General features: G+C 40.3%; 1 protein-coding gene across 1 annotated transcript in view; it reads right to left on the bottom strand.

Moving 5' to 3' along the window:
* Positions 1-7,964, bottom strand: part of F13A1 (coagulation factor XIII A chain) — a 235,169-nt gene that overhangs the window by 168,008 nt on the left and 59,197 nt on the right. The window lies entirely within an intron of this gene.

Raw genomic sequence — 7,964 nt, 5'->3', positions numbered from 1 at the left:
AATTGACAACAGCAACTCAGAAGTTTTGATGGGAAGCCTAAGGGGCAGTGAGTTGAAGATAATGGTGATGGAATAATTTGGAAAAGGATAGTGAGAATAACAGCACAACTAGAAGAATGTAATCGATGTCACTGAATTGTACATGGAGAAATTTTTAAACGGTGTATCTTTGGCTATGTATATTGTCACCAAAAAAAGAAAAAAGGTCCTCCAAGGTCGAGAAGGGAGAGTGTTGACATGTTGTGGGTTTGTTAACCAGTGTCATAAAACAATATGTATACTGACTGTTTAGTGAGAAACTATTTGTTCTGTAAACCTTCACCTAAAGTACAATACAAAAAACACAAAAAAAGCTCCAGGTATAAGGAATTATAAACCACTTGAATTGGTAGATGAATATGATTCTGGATTAGACTCTTCGAACTCTTCTTTTCCAGAAACATCCCATAAGTAGCTTTGGGGTCTTGTTCCTGGGGTCATCTATACGCCATTGAAGTGGAGGTTTACTTTGAGTTCTTCGGGCTCCTTTTGACAGTGCAACAAAGCTACGCCGACTAATACTTCGTTGAGACAAAAATGATGAATGAGCCTCTAACTGACTATGACACTGGAAAGAGTGATACGTATTATTTTATTAAATAGAAAGTTGGGGTATATGATAAGGGCTTAAAATTTTCATTTACTATTACTATTTTAGGCAAGCACTATTCTAGGGGCTACAGAAAATACAAAGATAAACCACTGATCCATCTCACCCCACTAGGTCAGATGCCCCTGTTATATGTTCTTGTTATGCCCTGACTTAATCTGAGTACTTTTCACAAATGTAATTATTTTTTTACTAGTAGCTCATTTGTAAAACTTTTGCTAGCAATTCTTTGAGGACAAGGAGTGTGTCTGTCTTCTTCATTGCCATATGTCCTGTACTTAATGTAGCATTGACCCTTAATGTTTGTGAATGAATAAATAATATTTTGTACTATATATAGTAAAAGAGCCCTGGTGGTGTAATGATTAAGCACTTTGCTCTTAACCAAAAGGTCCGTGGTTCGAACCCACCAGGCGATCCTTGGGAGAAGAGAGTTGGCATCTGCTCCTATAAAAATTACAGCCTAGGAAACCCTCTGGGGCAGTTGTACTATGTCCTATAGTGTTGCTATGAGTCAGAATCGACTCAGTGGCACACAATAACAACAACAGTGTATAGGTAAAAACCAAAAACCAGTTGTCATCGAGCTGACTCTCACTCATGGTGACCCCATGTGTGTCAGGGTAGAACTGGACTCCATAGGGTTTTTATTAATGGCTGATTTTCTGGAAGTAGATTGCCAGGCCTTTCTTCTGAAGTACCTCTGGGTAGACTCGAATCTCCAATCTTTTGATTAGCAGCCGAGCGCATTAACCATTTATTTGCTCCACTTAAGGACTCCACATATGGGTACATACTATGTATGTTTTGGGCATGGGGGGAACACATTATCAATATGTGTGGATTGAATAAATTAATGGTTCTAGACTAAGAGTATAAACTCTTTTCAGAGCTCAAGTGCCTCCAACAAAAGGGGCTTTGGATATTACTATCCACAGAAATATAAGTCCTAGTGAAATTGCTCCATTCTGTACGGAAGTGTCTAAAAGATCATGTATAATTACAAAAGCAGATGGTATAAGGATTAATTTCATAATAAAACACAAGCTGATCATATTTATTTTCTCTCTATTAAAAGCTCCCAAGATAGGGGAAGTTTATTGATTTCTTTAAATCAAATTGATTTCTTTGTTTAAAGGAAAATGCAAAAATCACTTTTAATGAAAAGTTAGAGGTACTAGATGTTAATTCAATGTCAGATGCTAAGGGAGAAATCTAAACACACCCATACACACCCACACTCATACACAATACATGTCTTTAACTTTTTTCAAGATAGTAAGATCTGAGATTACATTTAAACCTTACCTGTGATTATAGGGTACAGTGAACCTAAAAAGTATTTACATGGAATTATTAATTCAATGCAGCACTTATTAACATTAAGTATGTTCCATCTGGGGGCAGTACTGATTCAGTGATTGAATTCTTGCCTTGCATGTAGCAGACCCGAGCTTTGATTCCCAGCCAATGCCCCTCACGTGCAGCCACCGCCCAGCTGTCAGTGGAGGCTTGCATGTTGCTATGATGCTGAACAGGTTTCAACAGAGCTTCCAGACTAAGACAGACTAGGAAGAAAGGCCTGGCAGTCTACTTCTGAAAATCAGCCAATGAAAACCACATGAATCACAATGGTCTATTGTGCATGGGGTCGCCATGGGTCAGGGGCCGACTCAACAGCTGCTAACAACAATGAGGCAAGGGAAACTCAGTTCTGGGGAGTGTAGGGGAAAACGTGTTATCAAGACACGGGGAAAATGACTGATGAGCAGCCAAATGCAACAGCTGAATACTGGCCCAGGGTATTAGGCACAATTGTCAGAAATTTCAGAACACACTGTCTGTCATTAACACTAGACTACCAATCTGAAAAATTCTGAATTTATTTTATTATTATATTTTTTTTTTGGAGAGAGAGCTATCAAGCTACGTAACTATTTTTATTGTACTTTAGATGAAGCTTTACAGAACAAATAGTTTCTCAGTAAACAGTACACATACTGTTTTATGACAATGGTTAACAACCCCGTGACATGTCAATACTGTCCCTTCTCAACCTTGGGTTCCCTATTACCAGCTTTCCTGTCCCCTCCTGCCTTCTAGTCCTTGTCCCTGGACTGTTTTGCCCCATTAGTCTTGTTTTATTTTATGGGGCTGTCTAATCTTTGGCTGAACGGTGAACCTCAGGAGTAACTTCATTACTGAGCTAAAAGGATGTCCGGGGGCCACACTCTCAGGGTTTCTCCTGTCTCCATCAGGCCAGGAAATCTCATCTTTTTTTGTGAGTAAGAATTTTGTTCTACATTTTTCTCCAGCTCTGTTTGGGGCCCTCTGTTGTGATCCCGGTCCGAGCAGTCAGTGGTGGTAGCTGGGCACCATCTAGTTGTACTGGACTCAGTCTGGTGGAGGCCATGGTAGTTGTGGGCCATTAGTCCTTTGGACTAATCTTTTCCTTGTATCTTGTTTTCTTCATTCTCCCCTACTCCTGAAGGGGTGAGAACAGTGGAGTATCTTATATGGCTGCTCACAGGCTTTTAAGACCCCAGACGCTAATCAAGGTAGAATGTAGAACATTTTCTTTATAAACTGTGTTATGCCAATTGAGCTAGATGTTCCCTGAGACCATGGTCTCCACAGCTGTCCACGCAGCAATTCAGTCCCTCAGGGAGTTCGGATGTGTCTATGGAGCTTCCATGACCTTTCCTTGTACAAGTTGTGCTGGCTTCCCCAGTACTGTGTACTGTGTTACCCTTCACCAAAGTTACTGCTTACCTATTGTCTATTTAGTATTTCCGCCTCCCATCCCTGGTAACCAACAAAGATTGTTTCTTTTTGTGTGTAAACTTTTTCATGACTTTTTACAGTGGAGGTCTCATATAATATTTGTCCTTTTGCTATTGACTTATTTCACTCAGCATAATGTCCTCCAGTTTCATCCATGTTATCAGATGCTTCACAGATTCATCACTGTTCTTTATCGTTGCATAATACTCCACTGTGTGTACATACCATAGTTTGTTTATCCATTCATCTGTTGATGGGCATCTAGGTTGTTTCCATCTTTTTGCTACTGTGAACAATGACGCAATGAACATAGGTGTGCATATGTCTATTTGTGTGACAGCTCTTATGTCTCTAGGATATATTCCTAGGAGTGGGATTGCTGGATCGTATGGTATTTCTATTTCTAGCTTTCTGAGGAAGGATCATATCATTCCCAAAATGGTTGTATCATTATGCATTCCCACCAGCAGTGCATAAAAGTTCCAGTTTCCCCGCAGCCTCTCCAACATTTGTTATTTCCAGTTTTTTTGATTTGTGCCAGTAATGCCAAGGTGAGATGGTATCTCATTGTGGTTTTAATTTGAGAAAAATTCTGAATTTAAATAGTGAAATACACTCAATTATTCAGAGTTCCTAAGTGGTCAGAAAGACAAGATGAATTCACAATAAATGTCCAAATCACTCCTGCTGCCTTCGTGGGTACAGTTCTGTCTCCAATGCCCTGGAGAGGGGCTCCCTGATGGAAAGGACCTGAAGCTCAGTTAGCATTTCTAAATTTAACAAACTGACCAATAATTCTCTCTGCATCCACCCTTGCCCTCCCTGGTGTGGTATTGCTATTGATTGCCATTAATGATTTAGTGATTAAGGAGGATAAATTGCCTATGAATGCAAAGCAGGCTGAAGGGCCCCCAGGAGCGGAGCTGAACATGCTTTTATCAATAAGTACTGTCCATGCTGCTATACTTTCCAGCCCAGTGTCCTTTTGCCCTTTGGACCTCACTTCTGCATGGTGCAACGCTGTCAGTGCTCTTTCTCTCCTCCCGCTCTTTTGATGACTTGTGAGGACTGACTTCTCTTGTTTTCTTTTCCACTTGGGCAATGGTCCCACCCCTCTCTTTTTACCTACTTGCCAGCTGCCAGACTGTATTTCTATGAGTCCCCTGTCATGAATTAGCATAAGCAAGCACACGCTGCAGGTGATTGTCAGACGAATTGTATCTGGCAGGTTGAGGGGGGAGGTTCTTCATACAGGTTTGCTTTTCAGGTTATGCCCTGGCTGCTAGGCTGGGAGGAGCACACAGTGAGGAAGATGAGGAGATGATCTCTTTCTCGTGTTTCATAGACAATCCCGGGGAGATCTCTGTGTATAGTAATTTAAGAATGTAAAAAATTACTATCTTAAAAGCTGATGGCAGAATTTTTTTGGAGGGAATGATCTTGGAAAGTGTGCAACCCCCAAAAGCATGATTGTTGAAAATTAAAAAAAACAAAGCAACAAATCCATTGCCGTCTAGTCGATTCCAACTCATAGCCACCCTATAGGGAAGAGTAGAAGTGCCCCATAGGGTTTTCAAGGAGCAGCTGGTGGATTTGAAGTGTGCAGCAACCAAATAAAAATGCCGGCTGTACTGCTCTGCATGAGAGAAGAAAGAGAATTTGCTCCTAAGAGAGAATGGGAGAGAAGAGTTTGCAGAACAAGGGGGTGGGGAACAGGTGAGAGAAAGATGATTTTAAGAAGAGTAAATTATACTTTTCTTTTTTTTGTGAACAGTGGTACTCTAAGTGTGGTCCTCGCCTCAATATCAGCATCTTCTGGGAACTTGTTAGAGATGCAAATCCTCAGGCCCCCGCCCAGACCTACTCAATCTGAGTGCTGCACAGCAATCTGTGTTTGAACAAGTCCTCCAGGTGGTTCTGATGTGCACTGAGTTGGAGAACCACTGAGTCAATCTTTCCTCCTCTCATCTTCTACATCAAATTGCAATTAACATCAACCACATTCACAGATGCTTTGTGACTGTTTTTGTTATTGCTGTTGTTGAATGTGAAGACGGGTCGAGTTTCTCGCCTGGATTGGCATAGGTGTCAGCACTGTGGGAAATAGGATTCCCAGAAGCAGAGATGGCCATAAGGACAGAGATTCTCATGGGATTTGCAGAAATGTTTAGATTTTCACTGGTCAAGGAGCTAACGGGATTATCACAATTATCCCTGTGTTCTGGGAGCAGGGGCCCACCTGTGATGCTTCTCTAATAAGCTCACTTTCCACTCCCTAAGTAAGATCTTATGTCTTCTCTGTCAAACCCCTAATAGTCCTTTCTCATTCCTCGTTCTCAACAGATGACTTTGCTTTAGACATCGCCCTCCTTCCACTGAAACTAGAAAACCTGCACCTTTGCCAATCTTCTCCTACTTCTCCACCTATTAAGGGCCCTTCACCTGGTCCCTGGATACCATCCACCCAAGGATTTCACTCCTAAGTCAGGTTATTCGACTATCTACCTCCCAACTGGTTCTCCTGTAAAGTCAGTTGTGTCAGGTAACACAGCTAACACTTTTACCTCTAGGAGAGTGGACACAGAAGTTGAAATGTATGTAGACAGGTACTGCATCTTACACAGACAATGTGATTCAGAAAAGCTGTGAACAAACCAAAGCCTGGGTAAGTCATATTATTCTCTAAATACCCTTAGGTGCTGGGTAGTTATATGAAGCTTGTGGCTTCCTTCTGTAATGCAAAGAAAGTCAATAACAAACTCCTGATTTATTTATTTCCTAAGTATGGATTTTTTAAATATAATTTTCTTACAATGAGCCACCTGCTACATACTTCTCTGTCCCAGTCTCCTTTGCTGCTTCCTTCTCTGCCAGGCTCCTAAATGATTAAGCCTTACCCGTTGCCATAGAGTTGATTCCAACTCATAGCAACCATATGGGACAGAGAAAAAGTGCCCCATAGGGTTTCCAAGGAGCAGCTGGTGGATTTGAACTGCTGATCTTTTGGTTAGCAGCCAAGCTCTTAACCACCATGGCACCAGAGCCCGGATTAAGGCTTAGATCTTTGATATATTTTTAGGCTTCATACTATCTCCTCTTTCCTTCTTTTTCTACATTCTCTCCCTAGGTGCAGATAACTCCCAAATTTGCATCTGTAATCCTCACCTCTGGATTCACACATCTAGTTACCTACTTGTCATTTCTAATTGGGTATCTACATATCTCCAATTTAACATTTTCAGAATCTGTTTACCTCTAGACCTCCACTCCCCTCAATCTCTTTCATCTCTGTAAATGGCATGTTTGAACTGCACAGGCCCAGCCAACATCTCATGTTGCTGTTAACCTTGAACATCTGTCTGACAGATAGTGTTGGGTAGAAGATAACGGGTGAAGAGTATAGGATTAGCTTGGTGCCATCTATCAACATTAATGGAAAAGATAATTCAAAGCAAAGATCAGTATGATCCAGGTTTATGTTATATGTAAATAGAAAATATTGTTATCCATTTACTGTCAATATCTAGATCAGATCAATCCTGAACAAAATGCAATTCTCACAAACAAGGGTCATTCAAAATCAGCAAAAACATGGATTAATTTTGAAAGATACTGGAGAGCAATGCACTGGGATAGGATGATATGGAAAGTTCCTTGCCCCTACCTCAGCTTGTATATGTTTCATTGCCTTGTTTCCTAAGATCTGAACATGGACCTTTACCCATCGATGCTGCTGCAAAACTGACATCCACTTCTGTCTGGAACTTCAAATCTGCCCCATATCAAGTATGGAAGCAAGTGGAGGGGGGCAGGGGCAGAAGGGCAGAGATGGGGATGGGGAGAAAATTCTGTGTGCCTGAGATTTTAAACTGAACTCATAGAAAAATTGTTGAACTTGGCTTTGTTTATTTGGGTATGACTAGATTAAGTTTCTACAGCACACAGAAGACTCGAAATAGCAGTAGAGATTAAGTTGTATTATAATCAAAACAAAGTTACATGTTTGAACAACCGGAGGTATGACTTTTGAAATTTGTACCTATTATGCATATAAACCAACTTATAGGATACTTTAGACATTCAGGCTTCCTGCTGTTGAATTAGGGAGATACAAAAGCAAGTTCCTGATGGACAAGGTTGACTTTATTCTGTTTTCCTGAAGTCAGAGTCAAGGATCCTAATTGTTTTGAAAGTCAAGTTTAATAAATCCTTTTTTTTTTTTTTTTACAGAGCCATAGTATACATACCAGCTATAAAATCAATGTGTATTTTCACAATCAACTAATTGTGCAACTTTGTGTGATCTTTGATTAATTCCTGGAATAAATGTATGGCAGCATTAACTTCACATATACAGGTTTTACCCTCCTATATGCACACTGAGCACAGATTTTGCATAATATCTTTTTTTTTTTTTTAATAATAGAAAATGCAGCTATGTAGGACAGGGAAATTCTTCTAGAACAATCCTGCTACCCTTCCAAAAACAGATGTATTGAAAATATGTGAACTATTGTTTATTTGTGATAAA

This window comes from Trichechus manatus, unplaced genomic scaffold (genome assembly GCF_000243295.1).
Source record: "Trichechus manatus latirostris isolate Lorelei unplaced genomic scaffold, TriManLat1.0 scaffold00188, whole genome shotgun sequence".
NCBI classification, from domain to species: Eukaryota; Metazoa; Chordata; class Mammalia; order Sirenia; family Trichechidae; genus Trichechus; species Trichechus manatus.
The sequence above is the reverse complement of the archived record's forward strand: the minus strand, read 5'-3'. Positions and strand labels throughout refer to the sequence as shown.